The sequence below is a fragment of the Musa acuminata genome, chromosome BXJ3-3 (genome assembly GCF_036884655.1).
Source record: "Musa acuminata AAA Group cultivar baxijiao chromosome BXJ3-3, Cavendish_Baxijiao_AAA, whole genome shotgun sequence".
In the NCBI taxonomy this organism is placed as follows: Eukaryota; Viridiplantae; Streptophyta; class Magnoliopsida; order Zingiberales; family Musaceae; genus Musa; species Musa acuminata.
In genome coordinates, this window is record NC_088351.1 from 18,519,285 (window position 1) to 18,542,535 (window position 23,251).

Below are 23,251 nucleotides of genomic sequence, written 5' to 3' on the forward strand. Positions count from 1 at the left end.
TCGAGACTATGTCAGGTAATGGTACCGCTAATATGGTTGGTTGTACCGCCCCTGGCAGGGTGTTAGGTGGTGGTATCACTAGTCTGGGCAACGGTACCGCCCAGCACTACCCCCCAGGCAGTGGTACCACCAGACCTGGGTGGTGGTACCGCCCAGGGTAGTGTCAGCCAGACTAACACTAGGCGGTGGTACCGCTTGTGCCTAGGGAACCCGGGCTGGGAAAGTTTTAGTCTCCAAGCTTGAATAAACTTGAAGCCTATAAATACCCCTCTCATCCCTTGTTAAAGTACACAAGCATAGACAGTTTAAAAGTAAAGAAACGTTGTAAAAATCTCTTGTGAGAATCCTCCTCAAGTTCTAATTGTTAGAATTATGTAAGAGGAGTGTGAGTGCTTGTAAGGGTTATCTCCTAAACCCGTGAAAAGGAGAAAATGGGTGTAAAAGGTGATTGGCATTCGCCTATTGAAAAAGGGCCTCTAGTGGAAGTTGGTGACCTCGTCGGAGGAGGATGCCAAAAGTGGATGTAGGTCAAGATTGACTGAACCACTCTAAATCTCGGTTTGCATTTACATTCTACTCTTTATTTTAATAGCAAACTGTCTCCGTTGCTTTACATCAATAATACTTTCGTTTGCTCTCAAGTTAAAGATATTTCCGAAATGGTTTTCTTACGAAGTCTTTTTGAACTAACATAAGTTTTCCGCTGTACTAATTCACCCCTCACCTCTCTTAGTGCTCTTGATCCTAACAATTAGTATCAGAGCCTCGTTATTTCTCACTTGGTTTAACACTCAAGAGAAATGGCTCTTTTCGGCTTTTAAGAGGGTCACTCTCTCATTCATCCTTTATTTTTCAATGGGACGGACTACACTTATTGGAAAACTCGAACAAGAGTTTTCTTACTTTCATTGAATCCCGATTTATGGCATATAGTCGAAAACGGTTTTAAAATTTCTTCTCTTCTAATGAAAGATTGGAATGATTTGGAGAAGAAGACTTTTTCTTTAAATGCTAGAGCTATGAATGCTCTATTTTATGCCTTAGATAAATCGGAGTTTAATTGGATTTTTTTGTGCGTAACGACCTTCGATGTTTGGCATATTCTCAAAATCACAAACAAAGGCACAAGTAGTGTAAAAGATTCTAAAGTAAATTTTTTGATGCACGATTTTGAGATGTTTTGTATGGAACCAAGAGAGACTATTGGAGACATATACACCCATTTTACGGATGTTGTCAATAGTCTAAAAGCAAGTGGTAAAAGCTTTTCGAATTTTGAACTCGTTAATAAGATTTTACGCTCACTTTCTAAAACTTGGGATTCAAAAGTAATCGCTATTCAAGAATCAAAAAATTTAAATACTTTTTTGATCGAAGAAATAATAGGGTCTTTGATTACCGATGAAATAACATGCAATGCACATGAAGAACTCGAGAACCACCTTCCAAAGAACAGGAAGGATTTCAAACTTGGAACATTTGAAGAGCACTCGAGCATAAGCTCAAGTGATGATGAACTTGAGCTCACTAAAAAATTTAAAAAGTTCATCAAACAAAAATTAAAGAACAAATAAAATACAATTACTTGCTTTGAATGCAAGAAGAAAAACAAAAATTGGGATGAATCGAGCTCGTCCAAAGATGAGGAGAAAATCAAGAAAGGCGAGGTGGCAAACTAGGCTTTAACGGCTTTCGACGATGAGGTAATCGAAACCCCATTAATTTACTTCGAATTTACATGATGCTTTTCATGATGCATTTTTTTCATAATTTAGTTTTGAATTAATTTTCTTGATAATTAAATGTTTAAAAATAAAAATTTAAAAATATCATCATGCTCATAATTTAAAAAATGATAATAAAAATTACATGTTTTATGTTAATGCAATAAAATGTTAGATATAAATCTAATTATATTACACCTAGTAAGATTAATCTTATGTATATGCTTGAGAAGCAAGAATATGTATTTTGATGATTTCCATATTTTTTTTCAATGACGATGCATGGCTTTTGTATGGAAGGCTTGATATTTTTTTTATGAACCTTGTCTTTGTTTTTCAAACATGATATATGGTTTTGACACAAGAATAAAAATTTGAGCTTACTAATATAAAGTCAATCATATAAATTAAAACTAAAGAAGTTTTAGATATCTATAAGAATCATTCAAAATTATGTTCAATGAAACCAGCTTGATATTGTAATGAAAATATTGAAGTTTTGATACCATGATTTGATGATTTTATGCATGAGATTTTAAAGTTATACATGATGATTTTTGTGAGTTATTGGTCTTGATGGGTTTTATGACGAAATTCAATTTTCGATCCTAAACGTTGATGCACATTTTTATTTGGCATAAATAAAATAAATCACAAGAATTTAAACAACTAAAAAGGGAAAGCATTGTTCTTGAAAATTCTTTTTCTCTATCTTATTGATTTGTATGAATCTCTTGAAAACGATTTTGATTTTATGATTTGAATTTGAATGAGCTATATCTTGATTTTTTGAGATCTATAATTAGAAATTTTTTTTTTGATAAATCTATAACTAGAAATTTCTTATGCAATAATCAAAATATTATATCATTCTTTCTCCTATGTTTCTTTTTGCAAATTGGTAAAGAGAAAATAAATTATCAAAATGTTGATTTAATGATGAATGTTTGGTATCAACAATCATGAACTGATAAATACTTGAAAATGTTGATTTAATGTTTGGTATCTTGAATACTTTAATATCATACATGAAAATAATAATGAATATTTTGAAAATAAATATTTGTATCATGATAGATGATTTTACATTTTGTGCATGATGAGTCATAGTGATGATTGAAATAATAATTTTTTTTTGTAAGTAGAAGTAAATTGATTGTTGTAAAGTTTTTATAAATAGCTTTATCTATACAAGTCATAGACAAAGCCAAGTAACTCATTGAGTGCACATACAGTAGTTATGATTGAAATAATGATTGAAACAATATGAATGATAATTTGGAATTATGTATATAGTGATGTGTTTATATATTTTGAAAATATATATGATGATTTGGTATGATGCATGCAATACTTATGCTCTTTATTATGATGATACTGTGATGCATATGATGTGTATCATGATCAAAATATTGATAAATGCTTAATATTTCAGTATCATGTATGATATGCTCATAATGATTAATGATTTATTATTTGTTATCGTGCATGAAAAATGAAATGTAAGGTTTTGAAATTGTTTATGTTCGAATTTGAAAATATAATGATGCACAAATAAGAACAATTACTTACCTTTGTCATAATTTGAAAATTGATGGGTCTTCTCTTCTTTTTGACAATGACAAAGGTGGAGCAAGAATTTCTAGTGTGGACATTGTGAAAAGAGGCAAACTAGCTTGCTTGCACAATTCAACAAGAAAGCAAAAATTATACTTCTCAAAAGAGAAGAAATTGCTATCTTGAATATCACCAATAATTGCTAGCTTGAAATCTCAAGAAAATACAAAAATGTGCTATCTTGACCATCACCAATATAGGCTCGAAGCAAATCCTCAAGTGTTTGAATGGTTCTTTCTGATTGACCATCAGTTTGAGGGTGATAAGTAGTGCTAAACTTGTGTTAGGACTCTAGCTAGGAGAGTCCTAATTGAGAGGGACATTCTGTCAGGACTCTAGCTAGGAGAGTTCTAATTGAGAGGGACATTTATGTAAGAGGTTTTTTCTTAGAGAAGAATTATGAGTTGTAAGGGAATAGGAGTCTTGAGTATGAGTCCTATTAGGAGTTGGTTAGAAGTAAAAGTCTTAAGTATGAGTCATATTAGGAGTTAGGGTTTAGAAGCCCTATAAATAGCCATATATTCCTCCTCTTTTCATAAGCAATAGATGAATCTTTTCTGCAGTCTTTGAGCAGCAACTTGGAGGGAGGAACCCCTATAGAGTTCCAAGGAGGCTGGTCCCCTAAAGAGATCAACCCAAAGTTTAGAATCTGCAAGGGTTCTATCACCTGGTATTAGAGCAGCGTTCTTGGCATCTCGCTGCCCGTCCACTGCCATCCATCAACCCTCCACAACCGCCCAAAGCAATTCCCACAATTGCTTAAAAGATCGTCGCCAAATTCCACCGTCATCTCCACCACCGCAGATCATCCTTTGATCTCCTGGTGAATTGTAATAGGTTTTGGTTTCCTACCTTACTGCTGCTGCAATTTAGTTATCCCTATTCGAAAATCCAAAAAAAAATTATCGTTCCTATATTGCTGCAAATTTCATCGTATGTTGCTGAAATTTTTCGACGGGAATTCTGCTATCGCAACTTATACCAATTTTCTTGCTGTTATTGCCGAAATTTTCTTGATTAAATTGGACATCCTTGCTGTCATATAAACTGAGATATTGCTATCAATTCCCTCCTCAAATCTCTCAAATTTTTTATGGAGATTTCGTCAAGAAACCGTTGTTTCTTCGACGATAATTCTGCTCTTACAAGACAACACAATTCTGCAGCAAACTTTCACTGATTTCTATCAAACCTATACATGCCTTTAACCCATCAACAAAAGAGAGATCTTAACATCACATATTTGGAGTCATATACTATGACATCTGAGGAGGCAATCAATGCTAAATTTGAAGCCTTTGAGGCACGAATGGAGGATAAGATTCGGACTCTCCTTACCGAATTCAGTTTGGGCCGACCACCAAGCCCGAAGAAATCACATCAATGAGAGAGCCCTAACCAATCTAATCATGCTCAAAGAGATGACTTCCAAGAGAGGGGAGGTTCTATGACCAACCCCAACTATTCACGCATGAGAGTGGACTTCCCTAGATGGGAAGAAGGAAACCCAATTGGTTGGATCTCGCGCGCGGAGCGATATTTTCGGTACAATAAAACTACGGATGCATCCAAGGTGGAAATTGCAGCTATACATCTTGAAGGGGATGTCATACAATGGTTTGACTAGTTTGAACACACTTACGGAGCCCTTTCATGGCGACAATTCGAAGAAGGACTACTGATCCGCTTCGGACCAAATTATTACGAGAACATTGACGGACAACTAGCAAAGATCTGACAAACCTCCACCATTCAGGAGTACCAAACTAGGTTTGAAAGATTATCTAATCAAAGTCGAGATTGGTCTGAAAAACAACTATTGGGGACCTTTATTGAGGGCTTAAAGCCGGAGATCCGAGGAGAAGTTAAGGCGTGACAACCATGCTAGTCATAGGTGCCCAGCAAGCCAATCACGTGAGTGATGGCACGTGTGACTTCATACAGAATCTTTTTGCTTATTATATTTTGGCGTATATCACTTTATAACTATTGCATAAATGCATACATATATTGTGATGTCCTTGGATTTGTGCAATGGGAATCGGATCGTGATGAGATCACGATAATGAGATCGATTCACCTTTAAACACATATCCTAAATAATCCCGATCATAGGTTACTCGAGAGGGAAATCATGATAACCGGATAGACTGGTGTGCTGTATACCCGTCCATATGATGGATGCACCTGGTCTCATAGCTGCTCGTGTAGGGACACTAGAGATACAGTACAGGTGCTCATTGGAGAATGAGTTCACTGATTGATCCGCTTACAGAATGCTGGAGGGTTGATGATGCCTTATTGTCAGACAATGATTCCGTAGTCCTAGTGGTGTATCTGGTCCTTAGACTTGAGACACCAAGGATGTCCTGTATTAGTGCTCCACTCTTTGATACCAGACTTATAGGTTTGGCTGTCCCAGATCTAGTACAGCTGGTCATTGGGAGTGGTAGTCGACCTTACGAGGGCTATTGAGTGTCGATAGAGGATCATCCACTCTCGGCGTCATGAGAGGAATATCCTATGTATTCTTGCTTAGACAAATCCCTGGCCAGGGTCATTCGGGTTGAGAGAGAAAGAGTTCTCCGGGAGAATCCGATTAGAGCGAGACTCGAGTAGAAACCGTATGGGTCTGACAACACCATGCTCGATATACGGTCTTTAGGATATTAGATGGATGAGTGATTATAGGTATACGGTAACTGAGGACAAACAGGTCCAATGGATTTGATTCCCCTGTATCGTCCAGGGACTACGGCGTAGTGGCCTAGTACTTCCGTAATCGATGAGTCAAGTGAATTATTTCAGAGATAATAATTCACTGAGTTAGAAGGAGTTCTGACAGGTATGACTCACGGCCAGCTCGATATTGGGCCTAGAGGGTCACACACATATGGTAGGTATTGCGATGAGTAGAGGTTTGGATATGAGATATCCGACGGAGCCCTTGTCTTATTGGATGCAGATCCAATACCCACTAGGGGAGGACCCATTAGGGTTTGACAGGTGACCTATATAAATAGGAGGGATTCAGAGCCTCATAGGCTAGAGTCTTTGCTTGCCTTTCCTATTCTCCTCTTCCTCTCCACCTCAGAGCAGGCTTGGAGTTTTGAGGAGCGTCGTCGCAACCCTGCTGTGTGGATCACTGTCACGCCCCTCAAAATATCGACAATATTTAAAATTTTCATCACAACTATTCCAGGATCCAAACACACATTTGAGGTCACTAAGAAAACATTCAGATCAAAATTTTCACCTCTATAGTCTACAAATTCATAACCCTGTGCAGTTCATAAACATCCCACACATCACAAGATAATTCAAACAAACTGAACTTAACTCATCAAAATAATAACCCTAACATAATTTCACAAGTGGGGAAGTCTATGCAGTCACCAAACCAATGATTACCATAAGTTCGTATCATTACATGAATTTAACTTAACATTCCAAAATCCTAAACATGAGGGATCCATTAACTTACACAAAATCCACAGGTTTAGATTCATCGTCAACATTTCATTAAATGCAGAGTGGCTTATACAACAAATACATATATGCTAACACAGATCTGCCCAAAATCTTCTAACTTTCCACTGCCTCAGCCCAATCTTAACATTTAAGCAAGTGATACGCTATCCTGAAAAATTTATCAACAATCAGGGTGAACATATAGAGCTCAGCAAGTGACTAACATATCCATATCAAAAGAGGACAATTTCCAAAGAGATAAAGTTTCATAATACAAGGCAGAATATACGAATTCGAAGACATAATATCATTAGGTGCAGAATCACAATTGTCCTTTCAATCATACATACTTGGTTCATAACATACGGGGCATAGAGTAATTGGAGCATATCAGAAACGAATGAAACGTTTTGGAGCATAACAATAACAAATGAAATATATCGGAGCTTATCAATGGCATATGAAATGTTCCGGAGCATATCAACAGCGTATGGAACATTTCGAAGCATAACAACAATGAATGAAACATTTCGGAGCTTATCAATATCACATACCAAACAGAAGCTCAAACGTCGTCTTTGACGTTGCATTCATATCATTCTTATCCAAAGAATGTACAAAAACACAAAACCAAAGCTCTGGATATCATATCAAACATACAGAAGGTGTAGTGGGACCTCAAACAAAACGTGATACATCCATTTCTAAATGACCATCAGACAGAAGTCTCCCACGTTTGGGAGCTCCATCCACCCACGTCTTGGTGAAGTCAGAAAGGGCCGGCAGAGCATCGCAGGCTCTAAGCACATACCCTTTACCATTTCTGGCAAAGGTCCAGACAGTCACAGAATCACCAGAGTACAAAAGGGCAGTTTAACAATAAGTAGCATATATCGGAAGCACACGCGGAACAATAAAAACATACATGTGCCTTTTCAAGACAATATGATGCAAGGAACAAAGCTCTCACAAATGTATTCAGATTTGAAATAAAATGAAAGCCAGAGTATATAGGGATTCCAAGCAATCATATTTGGCTCAATTCAAATAAGAAGATTAGATGAATTCAATATCCAAAGGAACGAAACAGAATAACGCGAAATCGACCAAAGCTCGATTTCTGACAGAATTCCAATGGCACATAGAACAAATATTTCAGATTATCAATTATGCTCCAATACCCATAAGAAAACTACTATCGAAAGATATATCAATCTGTTTTCTGTCGAAACAAGTTTCGTATGAATCAGTGAAAGGATTTGGGCAAGAACCCTTAAAGCCCTAAATTTTTTTTTTCTTCTTCTTCTTCTTCTTTCTTTCTTTCCCTGATCATCCACGCAGCTGCCTTCTCTGCTTTCTTAAGAATGAAGGTAGAGAGGCTTAAGCGGTGGGATTTATCATTTTGTGCATTTTGTAGTTTAGTCATTGTTTTTATGATATTCACGATTAGGTCCTTAGGGTTTACATATAGGTCCTCAGATTCTTTCTTTTTTTTTTTGAACAGAACTCCCAAATCTTAAAAATAAGTTACCTTTGATTCATACTCTATTTTTTTTGTCAATTTAAAATAGATGCTTAGATTATCACCAGAAATTTATACGAAAATTCAGAAATGAGGGATGTTACAATCACCGCTAGAGAGGAGGACGCTTGACCTCCTTCACCCTCTCCTAAGGATCTGCGAGGAAACAGGGATATACGATCTCCCTAGGTAACACAATATACTCTATACACAGTTTTGACTTTCGCGGATTTTGCGCACCAATCTTCGCACGACGACGAACATCTTTTTGGGATTCAGGGATTTTGTTTTTCTTGTTCTTCCACTACGCATGTGATGTCGCCCCCATGATTTCCCAACAGTGGTATCAGAGCTAGGTTGTTCGTGCGAATGATTGGTTTTGAACTACGTGTGTTGTGTTTAGGAAGAATTTTGACGTCAAAATCATTGACGCAAAAGCGAGAAAGGGCAGCAACAGTTGCTGCTCTCGATCTGCGTGCATGAAGCGCAGCCGAAGGCGGGCAGCACAGGGGCTGCATTTGTAGTAGCCGGCCGGCGGCCTGCTTGCAGCAGGCTTGCTGCCGGTGGGGCTGGCAGCCCACGGGCAGAGGCGCCGCAAGGCAGCGGCGCCTACCGCCGCTGCTCCCGCGGGTGAAACCCCCCCCCCCCCCCCCCCCCCACAGGGGCGGCCGCCCGACGGGACAGCACCACCTACGGAGGCAACGACGCCTGAAGGGGGCGCCCACCAGCAGCGGCATCGCCGCCAGCGGGCGTGTCGCCTACAAGCGAGGGCAGTGCCCACGTCCCGCCGCACAGGCCGGCGCTAGCAGGGTGGCGGCGGCGGCAGCAACGATAGGGGGAAAGGGCATTAGGGTTTTCTGGGCAAAAGATAGTTTTGCCCCTCGAAATTTGAGAATTCCAGTTTATGTCTTTTGTCCAAATTATGAAAATACCCCTATAAATTCAAAAATTCTCTACATGTCCCTGATTTCAGAAAATATTAATTAATTAAAAGGTTTAGTTGATTATTATTTTTATTATTAATCTAGTAGTCCTACATGATGATGATTATTTATACATGTGATGTATGATGTGTGGACGGATGATCATGGACCGTGTGATGTGTGTACTTTTGATTATTATTATTGAGGTATACGAGCCTCCATTATATTTCTCGTTTATTGTTGGGCCTGCGTGCCTATAATTAAGTTGTAATCACATGAGGAGGCGCAACGGGAGCGTTGATGCGATAGCGGGACCCACGAGACGGACGATCACGATGCATGAAGATGCATCAAGATGTCGACGGAACCGACGAGGACGAGATGGACGATCACAGGGCATGGAGATGCACCGTTGCACACATAGATCTTGATGTGAGTGATTAGGCCTACTGGCTCGGGCCTAATCACATTAGGTTGTGGTCCATGATCATCTGGTTTGATTGCTTATACACATACTAGATATGTATATATATTTGCATGCGATGTAGATATATATTAAATATGTATATGTGTGACATGTCATATTAGGAGACCAAATCATAGAAACATCTCTCGATAATATTAAGTCGGTAAACGTGAGGCAATTAGATTGACCCACGTGGCCTTCCATCATTATGAGTAGGAACCGATTCCTGGTGTAGGTTGAGTTGGTCGAGTCCCTCGAGACTCACCTATATCGCGATTCGCTATCTTGCTTACGACATAGAGATGTCACCGGTGACCTGAGGGCATGGTATACTTGGTCGAGTCCCTCGAGGGTATATCATCAAATCAGACTCATCTTGTAACAAAGGTGTTGACTTAACCGAGCATCATGGTTGGTCGAGTCCCTCGAGGCCATGTTGATTCGGAGGCCGAACAGGACGGGAATCACAGGGAGTTGTGATCGGCAAGAGTTGCGTACCTTTTAGGCTTAGTGTGATTGGTCGAGTCCCTCGAGGTTACACTAAGACATTGATTGGATCCTGATCCCCACTAGAAGTTTGCCGGAGACTTCCGTTTCACGTGCTGAGGGTGTCGCGTGACTCGTTAGTAAAATAGTGGGAGCATATTAAGATAGAAGTCCATATCTTGATAGTTTATTTCTTGCAAAATCTGCATGTTATTCATTTCTACTACATCTTTATTTTCAGAAAATGTCGCTTTCAAATCCCTTACGTGGCATACTTGATGTCAACCGCCTCACTGGTCCAAATTATACGGATTGGCTCCATAACTTGAGAATTGTTCTCACAGCGGAGAAAAATCGTGTACGTCCTTGATACAGTGATACCTACGCCCGAAGAAGGGGCAAACGAGGATGAGATCGCTCGCTACGTGAAGTACATTGATGACTCCACTCTTGCTCAGTGCTATATGTTGGGCTCTATGACTCCTGAGTTACAGAGACAACATGAAAAGATGGATGCCAGATCCATTCTCCTACATGTTCGCAAATTGTTTGAGGAACAGGGAAGGACTCAACGATATGAGATATCCAAAAGTCTTTTCCGCGCTAGGATGACTGAGGGAACACCGGTTCAGAACCATGTCGTAAAGATGATTGAGTGGATAGAGAAACTCACAGGACTAGGAATGGTCCTAGAGGATAACTTGTGTGTAGACATTGTACTTTAGTCCCTACTAGATTCCTTTTCATAGTTCATAATGAATTTTAATATGAACAAGCTTGAGGTGACTCTCCCAGAGCTCCTTAATATGTTGAGGGAAGCAGAAAGCACTATTAAGAAAGAGAAGCCAGTTCTCTATATTGGTGAGACCAAAAAGAAAAGGAAAGCAAAAAGGTCCCTTAAGAAGGGAAAGGGCAAGGGCAGACCAGGTAAAGCAAAAGTTGATAAGAAAGACCCAACAAAGGACAAAGGCCAGTGCTTCCACTATGGTAAAGATGGGCGCTGGAAGAGGAACTGCAAATAGTACCTTGCAGAAAGGGCGAAACAAGAAGCTTGGTGAAGCTTCAGGTACATTCATAATCAATCTCCAATTGTTAGATTTTTGTGATAGTGCATTGGTATTGGATACCAATATTGCTTATCACATCTACAATTTATTGTAAATTCTAGCAAAGCTAAGGGGAGATTGACGAGAGGAATATTGCATAAAGGTTTGTTTATGCAAGACACTACTCCACATATCATGAATGTAAGTGTCTAAGAGGAAACGAGAGGAGGTGAACAGTGCATACCTATGGCATTGTAGGCTAGGTCACATCCATGAAAGAATGATTCAAAAGTTACTAAATGATGGATATCTAGATCCATTCGACTATGTGTCATATGTAACTTGTGAGCCTTGCATTCGTGGAAAACTGACCAACTCTCCATTTAGTGGAACTGGAGAGAGAGCCACTGAGTTGTTGGAACTCATACATAGTGATGTATGTGGACATTTACTGATGATTTCTCAAGGTATAGATATGTGTAGTTAATGAAGTACAAGTCTGAGGCCTTTGAGAAATTCAGAGAGTATAAGAATGAGGTGGAGAACCAGACTGGAAAAAGTATCAAAACTCTTCGATCAGATCGAGGAGGTGAGTACTTAAGTATAGAGTTTACTCAGTTCCTCAAGGACCATGGGATATTATCCTAATGGACACCTCCTTACACACCTCAGCTCAATGGTGTCTCTGAAAGGAGAAATCGTACGTTATTAGATATAGTACGGTCCATGATGAGTTTCGCTGACCTACCCATCTCATTCTAGGGATATGCCCTAGAGACCACAGCTTACCTTCTGAATAGAGTTCCAACTAAGTCGGTAGTGTCTACACTATATGAGATATGGAAAGAGAAGAAGCCTGATCTTAAGGTTGTTAAGATTTGGGGCTACCCTGCCCACATTAAAAGACACAACCCCGATAAGTTAGAATCAAGGACAGAGCGATGTAAATTTTTGGGACACCCCAAGGAAACTTGTGGGTATTGTTTCTATCATCTCGAGGATCAAAAGGTCTTTGTAGCTAAGAGAGCAGTGTTCCTTGAGAAGGAACACATTCTTGGCGGAGACAGTGGGAGAATGATAGAATTGAGCGAGGTTGGAGAACCAAGCTCAAGCACCACTCTACAGCCCAAGTCTGTTCAGGTACCTAATACACAATTTTCAACTTTACGCAGGTCTGATAGAGTATCTCATCCTCCTGAGAGATATGTGGGACATATTAGAGGAGAGGATGTTGAGGATATTGATTCTCAGACCTACGAGGAGGCTATTATGAGTATAGACTCCTAGAAGTGGCAAGAAGCCATGAATTCTGATATGGATTCTATGTACTCCAATAAGGTTTGTAACCTAGTTGATGTGCCCGAAGGTATTGTACCTATCGATTGCAAATGGATCTTTAAGAAAAAGATCGGAGTAGATGGAAAGGTAGAGACCTATAAAGCAAGGCTAGTGGATAAGGGGTATCGTCAAAGGCAAGGTGTTGACTGCGACGAAACTTTCTCACCCGTAGCAATGCTAAAATCCATCAGAATTCTATTGGCTATTGCAGCACACTATGATTATGAGATCTGGCAGATGGATGTGAAAACTACATTTCTCAACGGGAACCTCGAGGAGGAGGTGTATATGATGCAACCTGAGGGATTCGTGTCCAAGAACTGCCCAGATAAGGTGTGTAGGTTGCTTAGATCCATTTATCAATCAGATCTTATGACTTCGTTACGAACGAAGATTAGCCTTGTGTGTACAGGAAGGTAAGTGGGAGCGCTATCACCTTTTTGGTGTTATATGTGGATGACATCCTTATCATTGGGAATGATGTAGGAATGCTATCCACAGTAAAGGCTTGGTTATCTAGACAGTTCTCCATGAAGGACTTAGGAGAAGCATCCTATATCTTGGGGATTAGAATCTATAGAGATAGATCCAAGAGGATGCTTGGCTTGTCCCAGTCCAGGTACATAGAAACCATTGTCAAAATGTTTGGCATTGAAAATTCTAAGAAAGGGCGAACATGGATATGATACCTTATGCCTCAGTAATATGGTCTATCATGTATGCCATGCTATGTACTAGGCCTGATATAGCACATGCTCTGAGTGTCACGAGCAGGTATCAGGCGGATCCAGGCTTGGAGCACTGGAAAGCAGTAAAGTGTATCCTTATGTACTTGAGCAGGACTAAGGATCTTTTGCTAGTATATGGAGGTAATAGCCTTAAGGTTGAAGGCTACATTGACTCAAGTTTTCAGTCTGATGTCGATGATAGCAAGTCGAATTCAGGGTATGTGTACCTTGAATGGAGGAGCAGTGTGCTAGAAGAGTTCCAAGCAAGATACCACTGCTGACTCAACCACAGAGGCGGAGTACATTGCTGCATTAGATGTAGCAAAGGAGGGAGTCTGGGTGAAGAAGTTCATCACAGATTTGGGAGTCGTGCCGGGTAGCGAGGAGCCAATCTCCTTATATTGCGACAATAACGGGGCGATTACTCAAATAAGGGAACCCGGGTCTCATCAGAAGTGTTCTGAGGAGGTTCCAACTTATCAGAGAGATCGTAACCCGAGGATATGTAGCAGTGGAAAGAGTTCCATCCGAAGATAACATTGCAGATCCACTAACAAAGTCGTTGTCTTATTTTGTCTTTGAGCGTCACAGGGGTCTGATGGGGATCAGACACATAGGTGATTGGCTTTAGGTCAAGTGGGAGATTGCTAGTCATAGGTGCCCAGCAAGCCAATCACGTGAGTGATGGCACGTGTGACTTGATACAGAATCTTTTTGCTTATTATATTTTGGCGTATATCACTTTATAACTATTGCATAAATGCATACATATATTATGATGTCCTTGGATTTGTGCAATGGGAATCGGATCGTGATGAGATCACGATAATGAGATAGATTCACCTTTAAACACATATCCTAAATAATCCCGATCATAGGTTACTCGAGAGCGACATCGTGATAACCGGATAGACTGGTGTGCTGTATACCCGTCCATTTGATGGATGCAGCTGGTCTCATAGCTTCTCATGTAGGGACACTAGGGATACAATACAAGTGCTCATTGGAGAATGAGTTCACTGATTGATCCGCTTACGTAATGCTGGATGGTTGATGATGCCTTATTGTCAGACAGCGATTCCGTAGTCCTAGAGGTGTATCTGGTCCTTAGACTTGAGAGACCAAGGATATCCTGTATGAGTGCTCCACTCTTTGATACCAGACTTATAGGTTTGGCTGTCCCAGATCTAGTACAACTGGATATCGGGAGTGGTAGTCGATCTTACGAGGGCTATTGAGTGTCGATAGAGGATCATCCACTCTCGGCGTCATGAGAGGAATATCCCATGTGTTCTTGCTCAGACAAATCCCTGGCCAGGGTCATTCGGGTTGAGAGAGAAAGAGTTCTCCGGGAGAATCCGATTAGAGCAAGACTCGAGTAGAAACCGTATGGGTCTGACAACACCATGCTCGATATACGGCATCTGGGATATTAGATGGATGAGGGATTATAGGTACACGGTAACTGAGGACAGACAGGTCCAATGGATTGGATTCCCCTGTATCGTTTGGGACTACGGCGTAGTGGCCTAGTACTTCCGTAGTCGATGAGTCAAGTGAATTATTACAGAGATAATAATTCACTGAGTTAGAAGGAGTTCTGACAGGTATGACTCACGGCCAGCTCGATATTGGGCCTAGAGGGTCACACACATATGGTAGGTATTACGATAAGTAGAGGTTCGGATATGAGATATCCGACGGAGCCCTTGTCTTATTGGATGCAGATCCAATACACACTAGGGGAGGACCCATTAGGGTTTGACAGGGGACCTCTATAAATAGGGGGATTCAGAGCCTCATATTGCTTGCCTTTCCTATTCTCCTCTTCCTCTCCACCTCAGAGCAGGCCTGGAGTTTTGAGGAGCGTCGTCGCAACCCTACTGTGTGGATCACCGCTAGAGAGGAGGACGCTTGACCTCCTTCACCCTCTCCTAAGGATCTGCGAGGAAATAGGGATATACGATCTCCCTAGGTAACACAATATACTCTATACGTAGTTTTGACTTTCGTGGATTTTGCGCACCAATCTTCGCACGACGATGAACATCTTTTTGGGAATCGGGGATTTTGTTTTTCTTGTTCTTCCGCTGCGCATGTGATGTCGCCCCCAAGATTTCCCAAAAAACCATACACGCTTATGGCAGCCATCTCTTTCGCACGACTTCAAGAGGAGCGATTGAACCATGAAGCCCGGAGGACTAGGATCACTCCACGACCTACAATACTAAAGCCCTCAACCCCCCCTACTATCAACCGAGTCCCTACACCGAAAAGGTTAACAAGAGAAGAACTTCGGGAGCGATCTGCGAAGGGGTTATGTTGGCATTGCGACGAGCCGTGGAGCCGCGAGCATCACTGTATAAAAGGTAGACTTCTTATGATTGAACCAATAGAAGAAGAGGTCATTGAACATCTTGAAGAGAGCCTTGAACAATAAGAAGAAGATATGGAAGAAGAGCCGCAGCCGACCGACATTACGGTACACGCACTAGCCGGCTACTCAAATCCGTAAACGATGAAAGTTGGAGGCCTTCTCAAACAACAGCCGATCACTATTCTCATCGACACGGGTAGCACTAATAACTTCCTGAATAGTAAGGTTACTACTCGGATGTCACTGCATATTGAAGGTTGCAGCAAGTTCGATGTAAAGGTTGCCGACGGCAAAATCCAAAAGTGTGACCAAAGATGCCCGTAGGTGAAACTATTACTACAAGACCAAGAAATTATCACCGATTTCTTCCTCCTACCAATCGATGACTATGAGGCAGTGCTTGGTATAGAATGGCTGACTACACTAGGTGATGTCTCTTGGAACTTTTCTAAATTAATTATGAAATTCTACTGTAAGGGCAAACAGATCATCCTACGCGGGAAGCGCGGAAGCAACGTTACCACTATTTCGACCCAACGAATGGAGAAAGTTTTACACAAGGTAAATGGTGGCTTTTTGATGCACCTCCAGCAGCAACCAGAGGGGAAGAAAATAGAAATTAAAGATCAAAATCTTGCCCAATTACTTACTGAATTTGCCGACATATTTGCTGAACCGCGCACTGTTCCTCCTTCTCGGTAACATGACCATCGAATTCCAATCCTTCCGGGCAAGCCACCAGCGAACACTCGACCGTACCAATATCCTCACCTCCAGAAAGATGAAATTGAACAGATCATAAAGGAGATGCTTGAAACAGGGGTGATTTGGCCAAGTTGCAGCCCCTATTCCTCACCGGTGCTACTTGTACGCAAGAAGGACGGAACTTGGCGGATGTGCATCGACTACCGAGCTTTAAATGGCATCACCGTCAAGGACAAGTACCCAATACCAGTGGTGGATGAACTTTTTGATGAATTGAAAGGAGCTCGAGTCTTCACGAAGTTGGACCTCCGATCCGGTTACCACCAAATTCGGGTATGTGACGATCACATTCCAAAAACTTCATTTCGCACACATGATGGCCATTATGAATTCTTGGTAATGCCTTTTGGACTCACTAATGCTCCTTCAACCTTTCAAAGTCTCATGAACGATATTTTTCGGAGCTTTCTTTGTAAATTTGTGCTGGTATTTTTCGATGATATTCTCGTTTACAGCCTTTCTCTTGAGACTCACTTTCAGCATTTATGGATTGTTTTGATGATCCTTCGAGAGAATACTCTTTTTGTTAAGCAACCAAAGTGCAGCTTTCTCTAACAAAAAGTAGAGTACCTTGGGCATATAATATCAAAAGAAGGAGTGGCGGTAGACCCAACAAAAATTGAGGCAATGCAAGGCTGGCCGAAACCTACAAACGTGAAATTACTGCGGGGGTTCCTTGGACTAACGGGATACTACCAAAAATTTGTTAAGGACTATGGGAAGATCAGTACACCACTCACTTCTTTACTGAAAAAAGATGCTTTCCAATGGTCGGACAAAGCCTCTGCTGCCTTCAACAAACTTAAAGCAGCCATGACAACAACGCCGGTGCTTGCGCTACCATATTTTAATAGACCCTTCATCATTGAGGCCGATGCATCTGGAGTCGGAATTGGAGCCGTTCTCATGCAAAATGGTCGACCACTCGCATACACTAGCAAGGCATTATCTCCCTCCCATCAAAACATGTCAGTATATGATAAGGAGATGCTTGCCATTGTACACGCAGTAACGAGGTGGAGACCCTACCTGATCGGCTGGCGATTTCAAATTAAAACTGATCATAAAAGCCTTAAGTACTTTTTGGAGCAAAAGATATCATCCCCTGAGCAGCAAAAATGGGTAACCAAACTTCTTGGATTTGATTATGAAATTATTTACAAAAAGGGGAAAGAAAATGTTGTTGCAGATGCACTCTCACGGCTACCTGAACAAGCTAAGGTTTTAGCCATCTCCCTTCCTACCACCGGTCTCCTCGAGGATATTAGGGAAAAATGGAAGAAGGATCTAGAGATCAGCAAGATCATAAAAAAATTGGAGGAGGATCCAAGTGCAATAGCCCACTACACTTGGGATTCGAGGGATCTACGCTACAAAGGTCGCATTGTGCTTATACCTTACTCCCCTTGCATCGTAATCATCTTGCATGAAATGCACACCATACCTTCAGTAGGGCACTCTGGATTCCTAAGAACCTACAAAAGAGTGAAGCAAAATTTTTATTGGAGAGGGATGAAAAAAATTATTGCTGAATATGTGGCACAATGTGATGTATGTCAACAGCACAAGGGTGAAACTGTGGCAAATCCAGGGAAGCTACAACTGTTGAATCTCGTATTTTGATGATGAAACTACTTGATATATGTTTATGATTTAATCTGCGTTTTGAGTGACGCAGGATGCTTCGATCAGGATGAGACAATTAAAGCAGGAAAATCATATTGTGCCGAAGGAACATGTCAGAAGATTGGACGTCGGGCCAGTGGATCGGTCGACGTATCGACAGAAGGCTTCGGGCCGTGGACTCGGGCATCGGGCCAAGAAGAGCGGGTATTGTGCCAAGGATATCGGAGTTGCGGAGTCAACTGGCCGATTGGGCAATAGGCTGCACGAGAGGACGATGCGCCGAAGAATCGGACGAAGCGTCGAGGGACCAATGACATGTCGGACAACTTGGTTAATTGCTTAGGATTAATTGTCTCGATTGAAGTTTTGTCTTAATTGTGCAGGATTAACTATGATAACGATGAAGACATAAAGCGAAACAAAGTGTCGGAGTCAAGCGCGAAGGATTTGTTGCGAGTTCGAGAGTTCGACGGAAGTCCGAAGATTCGTTGGGAGTTCGCGGAGCTCGCCGAGAAAGATCGGAGCTTGCCGAAGAAGCTCATTGGAACTCGCTAAGAACAAATCGTGAAGTCTAGGAGCTTGCCGGGAGTCCGCAGAATGGTTTCCGAGAGTTCATCGGAAGGCCGCCGGAAGTTTGCCGGAAGCTCGCTAGAAGAAGTCTTGACTTGCGGACTTTGAAATAGCTTAGAAAATGTCTTTAAATTCATAGTTAGCACGTTAATTAGGGTTAGAATTAGGTGTTAATCCTATAACCCAAGTAGGGGCCAATTAGGCCCAAGTTCGGACTGGTTTGGACCAAGTTTGGAGCCAAACCAAGTGAGCTGGAATAGTGAAGAGGTGCCACCTCTCCAGCTTGGAGGTAGCACCGCCCAGGCTATGTCTTCCTACGAGGTTGGGAGGTGCAACCGCCCCAGCCAGGAGGTGCAACCGCCCCAGCCAAGCGGTGCAACCTCCTCTGCCAAGAGGTAGCACCGCCAGAGCTCAAGTTTCGAGCTCTGCCAGGCGATGCAACCACCGAGCTCAGTCTTCGAGCTCTGGCAGAGAGGTGCATCAGCCTGAGCTCAGTCTCGAGCTCTGCCAGGTGATGGAATCACCGAGCTCAGTCTTCAAGCTCTGGCAGAGAGGTGGATCAGCCTGAGCTCAGCTTGGAGCTCTGCCAGGTGATGCAACCACCGAGCTCAGTTTCGAGCTCTGCCAGGTGATGCAATCACCAAGCTCAGTCTTCGAGCTCTGCCAGGTGATGCAACCAACGAGCTCAGTCTTCGAGCTCTGGCAGAGAGAAGCAATCGGCAGAGCTCAGTCTTCGAGCTCTGCCAGGCGGTGCCACCTCTCCAGTCAAGAGGTGCAACCGCCTGATCCCAGAATTCTGGGATTTGATCGATTTGATCGTTTTGAGCTCGAATTTTGAATTGGGTTGGGGCCTATAAATACCCCACCCATTCAGCACTGAAAAGATACAGATCCACACCGAATTCTTGATCTTTTCAGTGATTCTAAGAGCTCAAATTTGTGTAAAGTCCTAAAGTTCTTCTCCTTCTGTTCTTCAAGTTTTGAGTTGTAAAGAGAGGAGAGAAAGGATCTGTAAAGGTTGTCTCCTGAGCCTGTCAAAAGGAGAGAAACTGTAAAAGGGCAGTTTGGCCTTCGCCTATTGAAGGAAGGCCCCTAGTTGACGTCGGCAACCTCATCGGTGGAGGAAGCCAAAAGTGGAGTAGGTCAAGGCTGACCGAACCACTCTAAATCTCTGGTTTGCGTTTATTTTCGAGCACTTTATCATTACTGCAAACCTCCCTCATCACTACTGCTCTCTGCGCTTTCACGAACAAGTTCTAAGTGCTGTTCTTCCAAATCTGCATTCAGACGTAAATTCGTATTTTCATACATTACAGTTTACGTTTACGTTTGATTCTGCAGAACTTTTTTCCGTGCTTTTACGAACGAGTTTCAACATTTAGACGTAAAACTGCATTCAGACGTAAATCGGCTTTCCTCGCTCAATCATCAGATTTCAGTTCACGTTTACGTCTTGATTTCAACTGCATACTGCCTTCTGCGAGTATACAAACGAGTTTCAAAGTTTAGACGTAAATCTGCGTCTAGACGTAAAATTGCGTTTAGACGTAAATCTACGTTTAGACGTAAAACTGCGTTTAGACGTAAAACTGCGTTTAGACGTAAAACTGCGTTTAGACGTAAATCTGCGTTTAGACGTAAAACTGCGTTTAGACGTAAAACTGCGTTTAGACGTAAAACTGCGTTTAGACGTAAATCTGCGTTTAGACGTAAATCTGCATTTAGACGTAAATCTGAGTTTAGACGCAAAACTGCGCTTAGACGCAAAACTACGCTTAGACGCAAAACTGCGCTTAAACGCAATCTGCGCTTAGACGCAAACTGCACTTAGATACAAACTGAGAATTTGCTTTTGCATCATAATAGTTTTTGAACGAACGCAGCTTTTGGTTTTTAAATTATTATAAGATTTCCGCTGCACTAATTCACCCCCCCCCCTCTTAGTGCTCTTGATCCTAACAATTGGTATCAGAGCGGGGTATTTCTCATTTCGGATTTACACCCGAGAGAAATGACTTTTCAAGAGGGCTGTTCGGTCTTTCGTCCACCGTTCTTTAACGGATTGGACTACACTTATTGGAAAACTCGAATGAGAGTTTTCTTAATTTCTCTAAATCTGGATTTATGGAATATCATTGAAAACGGTTTTCAACTTCCCTCCAAACCGATGAACGAATGGTCGGTTTTGGAGAAGAAGAATTTTTCTTTAAACGCAAAGGCTATGAATGCCTTATTTTGCGCATTGGACAAAAATGAGTTCAATCGGATTTCTACGTGTGAAACGGCTTTCGATATTTGGCGCACTCTTGAAATCACGCACGAGGGAGCTAGTTGAGTCAAAGACTCGAAAGTTAATATTCTACTGCTTGATTTCGAGCTTTTTCATATGAAACCAAGCGAAACCGTTGTTGACATGTACACCCGTTTTACGGATGTCGTCAATGGTTTAAAATCACTTGGTAAAAGCTTTTCGGATTTTGAACTCGTTAACAAAGTTTTGCGCTCACTTTCTAAAACTTGGGATTCAAAAGTAACTGCTATTCAAGAATCGAAAAACTTGAACCATTTTCCACTTGAAGAACTAATTGGTTCATTGATCACATATGAAATGACGTGCAATGCACGTGAAGAACTTGAGAACCACCTTCCAAAGAACAGGAAGGATTTGGAACTCTGGACAAATGAATGCCACTTGAGCGATGACTCAAGTGATGAGGACAATGATGAACAAACCAACCTTCCAAAGAACAGGAAGGATTTGGGACATAGAACATTTGAAGACCACTCGAGCATAAGCTCAAGTGATGGTGAACTTAAAATGAAACGAAAATTAAAAAGCAAAAAGAATGGAACTACTTGCTTTAAACGCAAGAAGAAGAACAAAAATTGGGATGAATCGAGCTCCTCCGAAGAAGAGAAAGTCAACAAAAGCAAGGCGGCAAACTACGCCTTAACAGCCTACAATGATGAGGTAATCGAAATCCCCCTAATTTACTTCGAAATTACATGATGCTTTTCATGATGCACTTTTCTTTTTCTTTAAATTTTGTTGAAAATTATATTTTTAATAATTTAACAATGAAAATGCAAAAATATGATCATGCTTGTAATCTTGAAAATGATAATGAAAATTGCATGTCTTATGTTAATGCAAGATAGAAATCTAATGATTTTACACCTAGCGAGATTAATCTTATAGAAGCAAGAATGTATATTTTGATGATTTTCATATTGCTTTTCAATGACGATACATGGCTTTTGTCTGGAAGGCTTGATATTTTTCATTGTCTTTGTTTATTAAATATAATGTATGGTTTTGACATAAAAATAAAGATTTGAGCATGCTATTATAAAGTCAATCATAAATTAAAACTAAAGAAGTTTTAGGCATTTATAAGAATCATTCAAAATTATGTTCAATGAAACCTTGCTTAATGTTGCAATGAAAATATTAAAGTTATACTTGATGATTTCAGATTTGACAAATGCTACACTTTAAATATGAATCATTCTTCAATCAGATTAAATGCTTCAATCATTTTCTATCTCTAAGAGTTCTCGATTTTGGTGAAATACAAGTGATAAATTCATTTATGATATCTTGTAAATCACTTGAATTATGAATGAGTTTTTCTTTTTTATGATGTGTTAAAAAAATCACTTAAAAAGAAAATGTTTTTCCCATTTTATCGAGATTAATGATTTCATGATATTATGTGAATCTCGAAACTGATTTTGATGAAATAGTAATAACGTTATTCATGTTATGAATCTTAAAAATGATTGAAATATTTAACACTTTTATGCTCTTCCCCCTACTTTCTTCTTGTTTTCAATGATAAAATGGGGAGAAGTTTTGATCATGCATGGTAGGATATAATTTGACAAAATTGATACCATCATGATATGAAACATTTATGATGTACAATTATGCATGCAATACTTGTGCTTTCTAATTATGATGTGATGTATTGCATATCATGATTTAAAATGCTATGAGTGCCAAGTTACACATTTTGAGAAGAAATTATTATATTGAAATATTAATGTAATTATGAATGGTGATATGATATCATGCATGTAATACTTCAATTTATGATAATGATGCATGCAATGATAAAATATTCATGATGAAAAATTGTCTTGACATTCATAACTTGATTATCCATCATTTGTCATGATTTTGAAATCGTTCTAAAAGGAAAAGAGAACTACAAAACTGTATTCTCTCTTTCTTTTTTACAATGACAAAGGGGGAGATAGCTGGCTTGTACAAGTCAAGAAGATGCAAAAACTTGATTGCTAGCTTGCCTATTTTAAGAAGCAAAGATTGCTAACTTGCTTATTTCAAGAAGAAAAATTGTCTTCTTGAACATCACTATCTTGAATATCTCAAGAAGCAAAACTTGCAATTTGCACATTGCAATAGGAAGCAAGAATCATGAGCTTACACAAGAAATTTATCTTGCATTTGCTTTCGAAATTTTTGCTAGCTTATATATTGTGAAACTTGTATATCATAAAAATTGCTAGCTTGTTGGTCTAAAGAGAAGCAAAAAGTTGCTATCTCAAAAGAAGCAAATATGCTATCT